This window comes from Capsicum annuum, chromosome 4 (genome assembly GCF_002878395.1).
Source record: "Capsicum annuum cultivar UCD-10X-F1 chromosome 4, UCD10Xv1.1, whole genome shotgun sequence".
Lineage (NCBI taxonomy): Eukaryota > Viridiplantae > Streptophyta > Magnoliopsida > Solanales > Solanaceae > Capsicum > Capsicum annuum.
The window spans coordinates 137,030,371-137,047,044 of NC_061114.1; positions in this window are offsets into that span (position 1 = coordinate 137,030,371).

The window sequence follows — 16,674 nt, forward strand, 5'->3', positions numbered from 1 at the left end:
TTAAGTAGCCAATATCTAAACAATTGTAAGTAGAGTATCTAGAACATATGGAAACAAAAGATGGAAAAAAAGAGGAGAAAGCTAAGAAACACTTATGGAACATCAAGAATTTGAGCAACCATATTTCGAAACTTTAGTCTCTTGGGTATAAAGCCCAACCACTTAGAAAAATTTAGGAAAGATCAAATCTAAGAGTCAGAAATAAATGGAAATAGAGGTGTCATAGCTCATTTATACAAGTGATGATGATATACAGAGCATGACCACCACTAGAAGAGGATCGAGTTTGAAAGTTACCTAGAGAAGGTACAAGATGAAGTGTCAACCCCAGCTTAAAGAAAACATTTTGAAGACGCAGTAAATGAAGAAGATGAAGAGTACTAAGAACCCTTGGAAAATAAACATATATTGAAAATAAACATATATTTGTACGTTTTAGGAAACATTTCATATTCATTCTTTTTGGACCAGGTTTTTGCTTTAGGCCCAGTTCCTTTATTGTACAAACTGTGCTTAGGCCTTTTATTTTTTATTTTTGATTATCAATAAAATGATCTAATAATGGACCTAAAATTTAACTTAAAAAATAGGCCTTTATAAATGATACTAAATTTAAATACTATATATATATATATATATATATATATTGTGTTCTTAACTAGTATTATAAAAAGTAATTTATTTATATTTTTCAATTTAGTTTATTTGATTAAATTAATCATAAAAACTATAGGTACATAATTTGTAAGAAAATCACGAAATACATGTCAAAAATATTATTAAAAATATAATATTATAAAATTATTAAAATATTTAATAAAAAAATAATCTATCAATTCTACCTATAAAATGAATGACTTGCAATGTGAAATACCAAGTCAATACGAGTAAAATAAATAAATCGAAACTGAAAATATAACATAAGTTCAGAATTCAAAACAAGAAAGTTGACATAATACCCTTATGTCAAATTTCAATATAACGTACAGAAATATGATTCAAAATAAAAGAAAAAACTAAGCTTATATCCTTATTCAACAATGAATTCCACTTCAATTTAAAAATTAAAATACTAAAAAAATTATGCTAAATGAAAAAATAGATGTAAAATAATAATAAATAGATAATGCAAACAATTTTGGCTTGTACACTAGAAAACACATGGTAAGGTTGAGGAGTAGAGGGTCGGGAGCTCCTTTGACTCTCAACATGATCCATTCAACCACTCAATATTGCCATATCTCCTTTTATGGATGTCATGTCCCCTTTCATTAATCCAATATTCATTTGCATCATCTTTATTTCATGATTAAGGGACTCAAGTTGAGCCAAGATTGATTAGCAACATCATTTCCCAAAGTTTGGGAAGTGGTAGCCTCGGAAAACCCAGCACTCTTTGTTATTCTATTTTTCAATTCATTGTTAATTATTAATCCAAGTCTGTATGCAATTGTTAGTTGAGTCTTTCAAACAAGAATTCATTCCTACCTCAAGACATAATTGGTACCAAGAATTCTCATTGGAGTACAAACAATCTATCAATGGTTGCGATGCTAATTGAGTGACAAACCAAAGGGTTTGAACTTTGAGAGCTTGTGAGGTTGATTTCCTAAGTTTAACTTATTTGTTATTTTTGTTTAGTATTTCTTTTATTAGCTACTTTGGCGTCGTTAAAGATAACCTGGGTAGATATAATAGCAGCCATATTGAGTATAAAATACGACCTAAATCAAGGAATGAAAGGCATGGAAAACTCTCTCTCAAGAAGGATGGATAACATGAAAGATCATCTAAGCCTCCCTAACTCCACCCTTCCAAAGCCACCAAATTTTCAAGATGCCTTGAGTGGATATTCTCCAAATGAACCTCCAGGTAATCAAGCTAACTCTAGAACTATTGTAACGCCCCGTATTTCTGGGCTAATCTTTGAACTATTATTCCTACATGTATAAGATATAATCCAAATGATTCCCATATGAATATAATTTTCATTAAATTTATCCTCATGTTTTATGTGTTTTTGAGGTGAAAAATATTCATAGGAATCACTTAGAACAAAGTTGAGCTAAGAGGCTATCATTCGTCCAAAGTTTAGTATTTGATTCTACAAGGGTCTACTTTGAGCGTGTATAACTTTTGATATACATTGAAATTTGTAGTTTAAGGCCCATAAAATTGTAGATAATCGAGTTAGATATCCAACGATACCAATTTTGCCTTAATACGATACCCAAGTGAAATGTTATGGTATGTTTTGTGAGAGACGATAAGGGGTCGGGATAGCCCCACGCCCCGATGGCTATTCAACCCAACTGGGGGTCTCATTGCAAGGGTTTCTTAACCCAACTAAGGGTTGCACCACGGGGGCTATTCCCCCATAATTTTAGCTTCTTAAGGATCAGGGGTTAGTTTGGTCCTTTCCCCTCAACCCTAAACATCAAAAGCAAAATTATAACACCTAAAAGGGCATTATTTGACCATCTTCCTCATATCAACTCACGTAAAAACCCTCCTCTATTCCCAAGAACAAAAATCCAAGTGTCACCATTCAAGAACTTTTAAGAAAATTTATTTTCCTTTAAGATTTAAGATTTTAAGGTTGGTTAGATGTTCATCCATAGGCCCTTTTCACCCATGGAGTCCAAGAATCTAATTTTAAGTTTAAAAGAATGATCTTTATATGTTATTATGAACTTTATCCATGGACTCCCATGAATATTTCATTTACATGATGTTTACAAGTAATTGTTGTTGAAATTAAACCTTACACGTTTGAATGGTGCTATTCACATGTTAACTCCCTAAATCAATGATTTGTAGTATTTAAATTATGTTAGCATCTCATGTTTTTAATATTCTCATACTCAAGTCTATGAATTTCAAGTGTTTGATTAAATGCCTAAATGATTGGTGTTTGAATAATGACCCCTTATTATGTTTCCAAGAGTTTTTAATAGAAAGAGTCCTTACACGTTGAAAGTTGAACTATGATAAGCTATATCTTGGTAATTCAATTTTCAAGTTATGTTGTCAATTGATTTTCATGTGGAATGCATTATAGTATGTTTTAAATATTGTGATTTCCATATAATGTTCTTATGAATACAGAATAAAACCCTTAGTTTATGATTTGGTTATGTGATTGTGCAATCTTTTCATGTTTAAAAAGTACCCCCATGTTAAAGTCTTCGTCCCCATGTGTTTGATGATATGCTTAAGTGAATAATCGAGAACAATGATTTCCTTCCATGGTTTTAAAGATTTTATGTGGTCCTATTATTATTGCTATCGAGTCTTAGGGGTTATGAATACCCAAAAACTTAGTTGTTTATTTAGTCTCAGCATCTTCAGAATGGCTTTCAGATATGTTATGAGTTTATCAGTTCAGTCAGTTATCATAATCAGTTAAACTTAGATCAGTTCAGTATTCTGAGTCAATTTAGTTGGGAGTAGGATTTAGCACCGAGCGAACCTAGGGATAGAGGATCACCCTTCAGTTAGGACTGGGTCCTTAGGAGAAATCCCTAAGTTCCAAAACTACATAGCTAGTGTAGATTATGAGATATCACCCACCAGTTTAGGACTGACACTCTCTGGGATCACCCGCCAATTTAGGACTAATCTTATAGGCCACCCGCTAGATTAGGACAGACTCCACATCCATTGTTAGTACCCATGGTACGGTACTAACACCCTTCCAACTGGGGTCATAGGTAGGTGTTTGAGGAAATTGAATCCCTTAATGTCCACCTAAAGGGTGGTGTTATCCTTCATTGGAATTGTGTGTCTTGGTGTTTGATACATACCTTGGTGCTATGTCTCACTATCTATCCTTTTCATTTATGCACTTTTCTCTTGTTTTCTAATTCAATCTGTGTGCTGTATTATTGAATCCGTGACTTTCTCTTCTTCATCTATCTTCTCTTTGTGTTATTTTTGGTTCTTAGCTTCTTTTATAGGTTATTCTTGTATCATTTGGTATTAAGAGTCATGTATTAGAGTTGTTTCCACAACTCTAAGTCTTGGATCCAAGAAAATCTTCACAAAAAAAGTCTAGAGTCAAAAAATCACAAAAAACATGAATCTCATTTTTGGTAGTGGTAGATCCAAAAATTAAAACTTAGATATACTAATTTTTATATTTTTTTGATAGTTTCTAGTGCTATATCCTTTCTCCCTAACACTCAAGGAGTCTATATCCAAGTTTAAAGCAAGATTTGGTTGATTTTGAGCCATTTCACCATTGTTTAGGTGTGTTTGAAGCTTTTTGTGGTGGGATATCATTTTGAACATCTTGTTTGTGGCGTGTTATTACTAATTTGTTGTTGGTTGTGCTTGGATTGACAAAGAGAACCTAGAACTAAAAGATAATTTTAAGTTTGGGTTCATTTGCCTTGTGGTCAAACTTTGGTCAACTCTTGAATATTCATATTGTTCTTCACCATCTTCATATCTTGTTGAAGAAGAATATTCAAAAACGATGTTAGATCCAAGAAAATAAAAAAAAGAGTGTACAATTTATTTGTACAAAGAATATTTCCTAGCATATTCTAAGTCTTCCAAAAGGAAGAGGGGATAAGGGAACATCAAAGAACAATTGAAAGTACAAATGGGAGGACCAATTGGTTTCAAATCCATTTGAACTTGAAAAAAAGGTTCCAAACCCTCCATTTTTCCCCAATTTCATTCAAAAACACTCTCTTAAGTGGATCCTTGGCCGAAACACAAAGTTTGAAAATTGGAAAATTTGCAAAATCAACAACCAATCACATAGTGCCACATCATCACTTGTATGAACAACAAAATTGAGCTCTAATTTAGATTTCTAAGTTTTAGTTTTTTTTCTAGTTTCTTTTGTGTTGATTCTATCACTAATTATCAAACTAGAAACTACCTACTAAGTTAATAATTAGTTTAGAGTCCTTTTGTTTCGTGTCATCGTTTCTTTTTGTGCTTTTCTCATTTGTGATTCATTGTAGTTTGTTGGTTCGAGTCCGTAAGCACTTTTATTTAAGTCATATCAAACAAAAATCCATTCAGGACTAAAGCTGATTCATCCCTCAATCACTCACTAAGTACGGGCCAAAGTTTCAACATTTGTCAGACCAAGTGTGAGGTAAGAACAGAGTGTAAGAGTGGTGAGTCTTTCTTTTTGAACTAACGTGTTTGTTTGTTTTGTAGGATTTTGTTATTTGCTGATTTTAGGTATTTGAGTTATGGAATTCGAGGGTACTACTTCTAAAACTTTAGGAAATGATGTTGGTAATGCAATTTTGGCTCAACTTGACTTCCTTGACCGTGAAATAAAGATGATGCAATCGAATATTAGAACAATGAAAGATGATATGGCATTAATTAAGGGTGATTTGGGATCAATGAAAGATGACATGATTAGAATAAAAGAGGGTGTTAGTAGACTATGTCCACCAAAACCTCCATAAAACCCAAACTACTAAGTTCCAAAGCCACTTGACCAAAGGCCTTACCCTTCACAAGTCCAAACAACTCAAGTGCAAAGACCCTACACTCCATAAAATCCAATACCTCCTCTCCAAGCTTTACTAAACCAAAATCACCCCATCTAAGTAGAAGAAGAAGGAGAGTAGAATCTCAGGAAAATGTGGCTAAGCCTCAAGATGGAGAGAAATTTGATGGTGAGGTACAAGAAGAATGTGAAGAAAAAAGGGAATGGAGAAGGGAAGCCATGGGTAGTAAAGTTGGAAAGGAAAAGAAATTCTTGATTGCGCGTCTTGTCCACAAATAACCTTTGTTACTCACTAACCCAAGTGCTAGCATTTTTCCTAGCATTGATTCTTCTTATGGGAAGGTTCAAGATCATATATTCTCAAAGAAGAATCCAAAAGGAGTTCCACACGTACCCATGGTTGATGAGTTAATGGAACCCTTGGCCGAAATTTTGAATCTTGAGAAAAGTGATGAAGAATGGATCCAAGGGGAAATCTTGATACTTTCCATTGTTATATGGAAAATGAGGGATTCCTTGGTTCAAAACATAGTGAAGAACACACTTCCCATGATCTACAAGGTAACAAAGTTATCTTCTATACTCCTAGAAACTTGAATTGTTGTCATATGGCTAGTAGTGGCCAAATTGGTATTGTTTCGGATTTGCTTAGTTTAGAAGTGCCTGAATCTTACTTTTGTGATACTCTTGGTGTTGTTAGGTTGCATAAGGACCAAACTCTTATTTTATGTACGCAAGAACTAGTTGATCCATTAGATGACAAAATTAATTTTTTTCGTAAGAATAATTTGTGTCCATCTAGTGCTAGCAATTATAACTTGAATAAGGTTCCATTACCAAGTGACAAGAGTATTTACACACTACTTTATCCTTTTGAAAATCAAGGTGAGTCTATATTGGTTTGTAGTTGCCAACAACTAGTGAAGATGTGAAAGATGGAATGCATCTTGTTGAGGGAAGTCTTCTAGGCTGTATATCCTTATTCTTGAATGTTAGTCTTCCCTTAAAATCAAATACTTTGGGTGATTGTGAGTATTATTCCATAGTAAAAGGAATTAGTAACCTTGGCTTATATCCATGGCTATTTCATCCATTTGATCCCGATGCACTAGTGGGGTAGGGAAGGGATTGTCTTAGCGTGTCTTCATTTTTTCTTGATAATTACCTTAGCCTTATCCTTTGTACTTATCATAATAAGTATTTCATGGTTAAAATAATGGATTTATGGTTGTATTGTATAAGTGTACCCCCTCAGCATGATGTTTTCACACATGATTTCTTTCTATATAACCTTTTTACCTATGATGATAACCATGTTAATTTTGAATTTTTGTTATGTAAAGGTAGGACGTTTGGTTGCTGGTTTCCTTTTTTGAATAATAATGATATGTGGGTGAGTTGTACCTTGAGATCAATAGTGGCACCATATTTCATGAGGTCCTTTGTAGAGGTAATAAAACAAATGTATCTTATGGTTTCTAAGATAAAGGTAGTCTTACCTTTTGGGTATAGTAAAGCCATTAAAACCATTGTAGTTTCCTTATCTCTTGATATTTACCAAATCCACTTCCTTTGTGCCATTCATGCTAAGATTTTTATGTCACACACAAAGGACCCATGGATATATTTCAAATGTGAACAACCTTGGCTTGATGATATATGTGATAGTATTGGATTGTATTCCTTACTCCTTGATGTCTATATTAGCCATGTCCTTTGTGATGCTTGTAGTAAGTTTTTCATGATCATAAAAAAGGATTGTTGGTTGTATTCCAAATTTGTACCCCCTTGGCATGGTTATATAATTTGTGGTACTAATGCTAACCCTCATGCCATGAGGATTGTGCACTTATTTTCCCTCTCTTTGGTTTTGCAAGGCATGAATTAGAGGTCAAATTCCTTTTAAGATAGAGGGATGATACAAGCATGAAGAGCATAAGGATTACATGTCCTTCTCAAAAGACCAAGCTTGGATTTGCAAGGCGGTTAAAGACCTTTTGGAACCATTTCATAGCCTTGTTCAAGTTGAAGAGAGAAGAAAAGGCTCTTACACTACAAGGCCTCCTATACTTGGACTCATTAAGGGAAATATTGTATTTTGATAGTTCTCTCCTTACACTCCAAAGGAGAACCCTTCATTAAGGGTATTTTAGTCTCTATTTGTAATAAGTATAAATAGACAGTTAGGCTTCTATTTTTCAGAAGTTTTGAAGAATTGATTGAGTATTACTCAAACTGTATTTTCTTTCCATAGTGTAGGGCTTGGAAAAGCTATCTTAGGGTAGGTCTCAAAAAAGACATTGGGCCTAGGGTCATCTTTAAGTGTTGAATCACTCTTGTTGATACTTTGGCAAGAAAGGTGGGTGTTTGAGGATATTGAATCCCTTTATGTCCACCTAAGAGTGTGGTGTTATCCTTCATTGGTGTTGTGTGTCTGGGTGTTTGATACATACCTTGGTGTTATTCATTGGTGTGAGTGTATGTCTTACTATCCATCCTTTTCATTTATGCACTTTTCTGTTGTTTTATAGTTCAGTCTGTGTGTTGTGTTGTGTTGTTAAATACGTGACTTTCTCTTCTTCATCTATCTTCTCTTTGTGTTATTTTTGGTTCTTTTCTTCTTTTATAGGTTATTCTTGTATCATTAAGTTGATGGCTTGTCAACGAAGTCATCACCCTTAACCAATGTGCATCCATGTCTTTAACGTGTGAAGGAAGAGGTGTAGAGGGTCTTCAAATATTTTCTCCTTCTTTGGATGATCTTGATAGATTCCTTGGAGATTATTCAAGGCTTTGAATGCTTCAACAAGGGATCCTTCAACTCTTGATAGGCTTGAATTACTTGTGGTCCCCCCTTCCCCTTTATTCTCGTTTGTTCTCTTCCTTTGGAATATTCCTTCTTGATACCAAATTGATCCTTTCTTTTCTTGGAAGATTTGGAATATTCTTTGGAATAAACAAGTACACAACCTTTCTTTCACCCCTTTTGGATCAAACACAACCTTTTTGAATCTTTTTCTCCAACAATATATGAAGCTTATGATGAACACAAGAACACTCAAAATTTGATCCTTAATCAAACAAACTTGGAATTCAATAAAATTTAAAACCCAAGATCCTTTCAAGCTCCCAAACAAACCCCTATAGTTTTCATGCCTCAAAACTCAACCAATAAATTCAGATTTTGAAACCCACTTGAAATTTCTTCGAATTTAAGCTTCAACAATTGTGGGTTTTTTAAAACCAGTTGGATTAAACTCAAATCAAAGATAATGACTCAAATTTCACTAGGGCACACTATTCTGGCACTAGAAACACAAGAAGACAAAAAATCAAAAAATCAAAAAATCAAAATTTGACCAAGGACAAAAAATTTGAACAATTTTTTTTTTTGAAATTTTAATTTTTCAAGACAACTAGACCCAAGATTGACTTCATGGGAATGAAATCAAGATCACTTCTGATACCAAATAATATGAGAACAATCTAAAAAATGGAAACCGAACTAAGAAACAAAGAAACAAACGATAAAGATAGCTAAAGAAGTAATAAGATAGACTTAATGAATGAATGGATAGCAAACTAAGGTTGTATCAAACCCCTAATCCTCTATTCAATATCACATAAAACACCTAAATCTTACGTAGACATCAAGGGAATCAATTCCCAAGAAACCCACATTTCTAAGTAAAGCATCAATAGAAGTTAATCCACATTTAGTGATAGAAAATATATCCATGCTATAGCTATTTATAGTAGACTCACATGATCATCTAGCCATGTAGCCCTAATAAAAATATGTTTATTACTTAGTAAACCTATGTTAATTTCCCCTTTCAATTTGCATTGTTTATGAATTAACCTCTTTAGATCTTTAATCTCTTGCCATCCATATGAGAACTTCCCTATCACTGCATATTATAAATACTCATTGATAATCATCTGATGTGCCTCCTCTTCTTTTTACACAACTCATGAATCCCCAAGTTATACTATCTGCTTAAGTGGAATGGGTTTAAACTTGGTTGAGGTTTACTAGGATTTATTATGATAGAATTCTTTTTATGCTTCTTTAGTCACTATAGGTGTCGTTGGTCTAATGTCCACCGATGGAGGTTGGCCAACAGCTATCATAGTCATGCTTCCAGTTGTCTTAGGCAATTTAGGATTTGAAAATAGGGTTTTTAGAGGGCATTGCCCTTATTTGTTTGAGTAAAATTTTAGGTTTTGATAATTTATTTTTATTTTAAGAATATAATATAACCATGTAATTAAGCTTGTGCAACCAAATATTACACTTATAATTACACTGTAACTACATTGTATAAAATAAATAGGTCATCATAATTAGTAGGTTGTGTAACTGCTAGTATATCTATTACTACCCTAGTTAGTGCAATCCAAAATCCCTCAAGGCCATTCACTCAGAGCCAATCCAAAGAACTACAAGAATTGCAAGCTATGTTCGCCAAAAGAGATGTGTTGGAGCTCATGTTGATGCCGGCCAAGGAATGTCGTGTGTAGAGAATTAATTTAGGAGGGTATGATGACATGGAAAAGAGTGAGAATCTCTAGTTTTACATGATTAAAGGCGCTACGGACCATCACCAAGATGATTGGTTGTCATTGTGTCCATCCCAGAAAGCCCCAGGGTAGTAGCCCACTGGTTCAAGTTGACGACAAAGTTGACTGACTGTCAACCTAGTGATTGACCGTCCCTGTGGCCATCACTGGGAGACAGCATGTGCAGTTCATGATTTTTTCTTCTTTGGGCCTTGGTTAGACTATAAATAGAAACTTTTGTATTATTTTCATTAGTTTTTGTTAATTATTGAATGAATATTACTCTTGAGAGAGTATTGGTGAAACTTGTATTGAATGCTTATTTAGAAATTGGGGTTTTGGGGCCGTTTAATCCCTCTTGGTGCACATAGATATTTGGTGTTTGATTATAGTAGATTAAGGGTTTTTAGGATTGTAACACTCAATTATTCTTAATTTCTTAGTAGTATCTTGCGTCAATGTTGAATCTTTTATCTTGAATCGATTATTCTTAGTTTCCGTAGTTCAATTCTTATTTTCGTGGTTTGGCTTACATCATTAGTAATTACAACAATTCCAATTACAAGGTGGCTTTCCAAATAGACCTTATAAGAAAATTCACTAACTTTACTCATTAGAACGATAAACCAACATGTCAATGTAACTTATTCTAGCAACAATATTACTTTAGTATTACAACATGTAATTTTAGACATTTTAATGCCACAAAAATATTTTCATAGTTACTTGTATTATAGTAGATAAAATTTAATTATTTTAATATGTGAAAAGTAATATTGTGACTAACTTTAAAAAAAGTTTTTTCACGTAAAACATTCTCTATCTCTCCCTCTTTTCTTAAAAAAATATGGAATATGGTATTAGAAGGAACTAGTATAGGTACCCGCGTGATGTGCTGAATACTTTTATATAAAAGTATCATTAAAAATATATATTATCTTATTTATTTGAAATAATAAAATTAATTTTTTGTAAAAAGAATATTTATCTTCTGTGCTCGATGCTATGGAGTGGATTGTGCATCTCCATCTTTGATTTAGGATGTACCCAGTTACAATTTGAATAATATATTAGTTGCTTATTTTTTTATTATTAAAATAATTAACATATTTTAAATTAATTATAAAAAAATTTAAAAAAATTATTTAATAGTGAAATTGTAATTAATCGTTAATATAGAGTCAGAGTTACAATTATTTTAGATGTTTCGATATGTAAAGAATGAAATTAGTAATTTTATTAAATTTTGTTGATGATTATCAAAAATAATAAATGTAAAATATTAAATAATTATTATTTTTTATATTTATAACCAACTAAGATATGTGATTACATTTTTTTATCTTTCATTTTAAATTTTACCTTTTTAGGTTTGCTAATCAAAATTAACAATTACGCTAAAAATACTTGATTGTGTCAAATTTCAAAACCTCGTAGTCCGAAGTTTAAAATTTACCTTTCAATTAAAAACCAATTAAGCACACACAATTTATTATATTGCTCATTAAAAAAAATTAAAAAATATTCATACCCCCACCCCTACCCTACCCAGCCCTACCCACCACAGTCCTCATATCCTCCTATTTCCAACCACAATATTCATCACTCTATCCCAATTCATTTTATTATTTTTATAATATAAATATACAAATGATTTAGGAAAATATTTTTATTTGTGCACCTAATACAAAAAATAAGAAACAACTTATTTTTTCAAATATTATTTTTTTAGAAAACGTATTTTTTCATACCGAACAAATTGAAATACGATCAAGAAAGAAATATCTAAATACACTTAAATGTGAATTAATTAATCAATTTTTTTATCAAATTTCTTCTACATCTATATATTTAATTTTATCTCATACTCGTTTTCAATTTTTTTAATTAAAAATTAAAAAATATTAGTTAAATTTGTATTTAGAATTAAAAAGAATTTATAAGTGCATGAAATTACTTAAGAATGAGCGGAAAAATACCACTGATTTGATATAAACAACTCGCAAAATAAGCAAAATAATTTAAATCAGATAAACATAAAGTCGCAAGTTAAATCATGAAAATAATAACTTAATCAAAATATTTAAATACATATAGTTCTATTTTATAAACCATGTAGAAGATGGTAGATATATAAAAATATATCCACACTCATTTTTATATGATCTAGTAAGTCTTCTTTGTATATTTTCATTCTCCATTATATTTATTGATTTCTCTAATATTCATTTTACATTTTTGAGATATCTTCATACATCAAATTTGTGGGAACTTCAGCTTCCTTAGCTATATATATTATAAATACAAAGTCAATCATAAATAATAATAAATTATATAAAAAATTATATTAAGTACAACAATATACCTTGATAGTTATTTTGAGAAATATGATGAGCATTGCTTATAATTTTTATATCCATAATAAGTATAATTGCGGGAAAGAATAAACGTAATATTTATAACAAATAACAATAAAATAATGTAAAAATTAGGTTTAATATGAACAACATAGCTTAATAGTTATATGAATAACTATAACATTATCTATAACTTTTTTATCCATGATAGATATTCTCTGAGACCCAAAAAATATATATCAATATATAAGGTTATGAAAAATTATACTAATAAATTTAATTTTACTTCTTAAGTGTGGGATTAAATGACATTCATATAAATTATTTGATTAAATATAATGTCACATGTTATCAAATATGATTAATTAAATTAAAAGTAACTATTTTTGTAGACGTTTGACTTTATCTTGATGTATCGTACTTTTAAGGATCATAAAAAATGTGATGAATGATAAAATTCATTTTTCAATTAGATAGATGTCTCCAAATCATTCACTTTCAGGCAAAAATTATGCAGGAGTTATTTTACTTTAGTTATGATTTCTACCAATTTATTTATCATATTGTGGTTGGGCTGCTCCACTTGCAGTATGCATTATCATGTTTCATTTTTTAACTGTTTGTGTTTTTACTTGAGGGAGTCTATCGAAAACAACTTTTCTAGGGTTATGTTTGTGTACACATTACATTTTTCAAACCTCACTTGTGAGATTACACTGACTATATTATTGTTGTTAGTTGGTAATAGTTGTTATAAGGTTAGTTATAATGGGTATTCACTGACGATTGCCTACAATGATAAAGCACAACGCAAGATTGGATTTTGTTCTTCTATTTAATAGGAAGCAACTAAAATGAATCATGAATGATAAAGAAACACTGATAATTCACAGTGGAGACAATTAGAAGTAATAGTTAAGTGTTACATATTGTGAACTTAATGGCTGCCTCTTGATTTCCCTGCTGACTTTTTCCAGGATGCTACACTACTGTTCTTACTTCTTCTCAGATCTTGATCATGCTGCTGAAGTAAAAGCAGTGGAATAAAATAATGAAGTAAAAAATATATAGTGAAGTATGTATTTGTATACCTTGTCATCCCATAATAGCATATCTAATTATGATATCTTGTTGGAATTTTCATGTTCTGAAACATGCCACAAACACACTATACAAATCTTTAAATTTCATTGCGTATTTGACAGCTCATGTATAGAGTCAATTTTAGCAGACATTGGATAGTATTTTTTCTGAATTTGAAATACATCGATTTTTTTTGAATTTGAAATACACGATATATATTTATAGTAATGATGTAGTTTTTGAATTTCAGAGAGATAGTGATAAAGAGTTGGGATAATATTATCTTAAATTCAAATTCAAATTAAGTCATGATAATCACTAAGAGTTAAGATAAAATTAAAACTCATAGAAATAGTTATAATCAGTAAAAATTTAAAATTATTATGTGGTTAAAATATGTTTTAGTTGATGAAAGTTAGGATTATTTGATTTGAAAAACTGATTAGAAGTTGTTGAAAGTTACTAACTTACGCCTCTTTTTTCAATTGAAAGTTACTGACTCACGCCTCTTTTTTCAAAGTTACTATATTCACGTGGTAGTTTTTTGGATTAATTACGCCTCTTTTTTTGAAGTTAAGATTAGTTATGCCTCAATGCTACTACTATTACCATTAATTATTATTATTATTATTATTATTATTATTATTATTTACTTAGGATTTAATTAAATTTCATTCAAATATATTTTATAACTTTAAAAATTTTAAAATGGATAAGTTTATAAAAGAGTAAAAGTCTATTTAAAACTCTTCAAAAGGATGATCTATTTTCTAATTCAAATATTTTGTAATCTTTTAAACCTTTTAAATTTAATTTTTTTTTAATTCAAAAATTTTATTACAATACTATCAACTTTTGTCTTAAAAACTGTCACATGGCTTTCTATTCTTCTATCACGCGGCTTCTTCTCTTGCTTTTAGTTTTTCTTTCATATATATATTGAATATAGAAGATTATTATTATTATTATTATTATTATTATTATTATTATTATTATTATTATTATTATTATTATTATTATTCATTTAGAATTTAATTAAATTTCATTCAAATATATTTTACAACTTTCGAAATTTTAAGATGGATAAGTTTATAAAAGAGTAAAAGTCTTTAAAACTCTTCAAAAGAGTGATGTATTTTCAAATTCAAATATTTTCTAATCTTTTAAACCGTTCAAATTTAATATTTTTAATTTAAAAATTTTATTACAATACTATCAACTTTTTTCCTAAAAACTGCCACATGGCTTTCTATTCTTCTGCCATGCCGCTTCTTGTCTTTCTTTTAGTTTTGTTTATATATATATATATATATATATATATATATATATATATATATATATATATATATATTGATCTGGTGCTTTAGCTAACAAAATAAGTGGAGCCCCGCAAAATTTCTCCCACTTTTGATAACTTCCACACAGGGGCGGACCCACGTGCTTTTTTGGGATGCTCCGGTACCTAGTAAACTCATCGTAGAATAGATATAATTATATAAGAAACAGTGAAAAATTGTATAATATATAAAAAGTACCCAGAGAACAAAAACATTGTTGGGTGCTTTGGCTTTAGGCCGAACTTGCATGTCTTGTATCCTGGGATCGAATCCCTGCAGCTACGCTACTTTTTTTTATAAAATTTTTTGTAACTTTAATTACATTTAATGCATAGGGTATAAATAGTACACACACCTGTACACACGCACTGCCAAAAGGTTTGACTTTTTCTTATTTATTTTTATATTTTTTTTACTTATTAATTTATTAAACAAACACAAAATCCAAGGTAATTTAATTATTTTAATTATTTTTTTACTTATTAATTTAATTACTCAAACACGCACAAACCCAGACTAATTACTTCTCTTGTATTCTTTCTGTTAAGGTTTTTACTCTGATTTTCTTACTATATTTAAGTTTTACTTTTTCTTAGAAGGAAAATAAAAGTTACCATAATTACTTTTACTTTTTCTGAAAGAAAAAACTATAATTCTTTTTCATATTTGGCTAACTTCTTTTTTGGAGGAAAGATTTTGGACATCTATAAATAGAAGACCCCCCTTCTCATACCATAACACAATAACATCCATAATGTAGTTGTTTAAAGAGTTTTTTTTAAGGGGAGATTTTCTCTCTAACAGTTTTATATTTTCTTTTATATTAGGTTTTTTTATGTAGGCCAATTGGCCAAACTATATAATTATCATGTTTTTAGTATGTTTTTCTTTTCGTTTGATTTATCGTCTCAATAGTTTGCAACTAATAGCTTCCGCATGATGTCCTCTCGATTTTGAACCCACTCTCGATTTTGAACCCAACAAGTGATATCAAAGCTTACGATTCAATGGTCCAATGGTGTGGTGAGATGAGATTAAACAGGTTCAAAGCCGTTTCAAAATCAAGATGCAACAATTTGGGCGATAATGAAGATTTTTGTCGAACTACATGTGGAAAACAAGTTTCAACCATATTTTCAACACGTCTGTTGCTGCATCTTAAAAAATGAAAATAAAATATTACTTTTAAACCAATTTTTAATCATGATATTTTAAATCTTATTTTTAACCATGACAAGCAGTAATTATGAAGTATATCAAGAACGAAATTCATGCATGTGATATGAAGAAAAGACAGATCAAGTGAAGAAAATCAAGCCAAAAAGGGGAGATTTGTTAGGATTTTTGCCCTGATTTTCTTACTATATTTAAGTTTTATTTTTCCTTAGAAGGAAAATAAAAGTTATCATAATTACTTTTACTTTTTATGAAAGAAAAAAATATAATTCTTTTCCATATTTGGCTAACCTCTTTCTTGGAGGAAAAATTTTGGATATTTATAAATAGAAGACCTCCTTCTCATACCATAACACAATTGCATCCACAATGTAGTCGTTTAAAGAGTTTTGTTTAGGGGGAGATTTTCTCTCTAATAGTTTTATGTTTTCTTTTATATTAGGTTTTTATATGTAGGCCAATTGACCAAACCATATAATCATCATGTTTTTAGTATGTTTTTCTTTTTGTCTAATTTACTGTCTAAATAGTTTGCAACTAATAGCTTCCGCATGACGCCCTCTCGATTTTGAACCCAACACTTTCAATTTTATTTTTGATTTTCATAATCTCCATTCACTAATTCAGGTACTTTAATTATTTTTAGAGTTAAAAATTTAAAATATGATTTTGA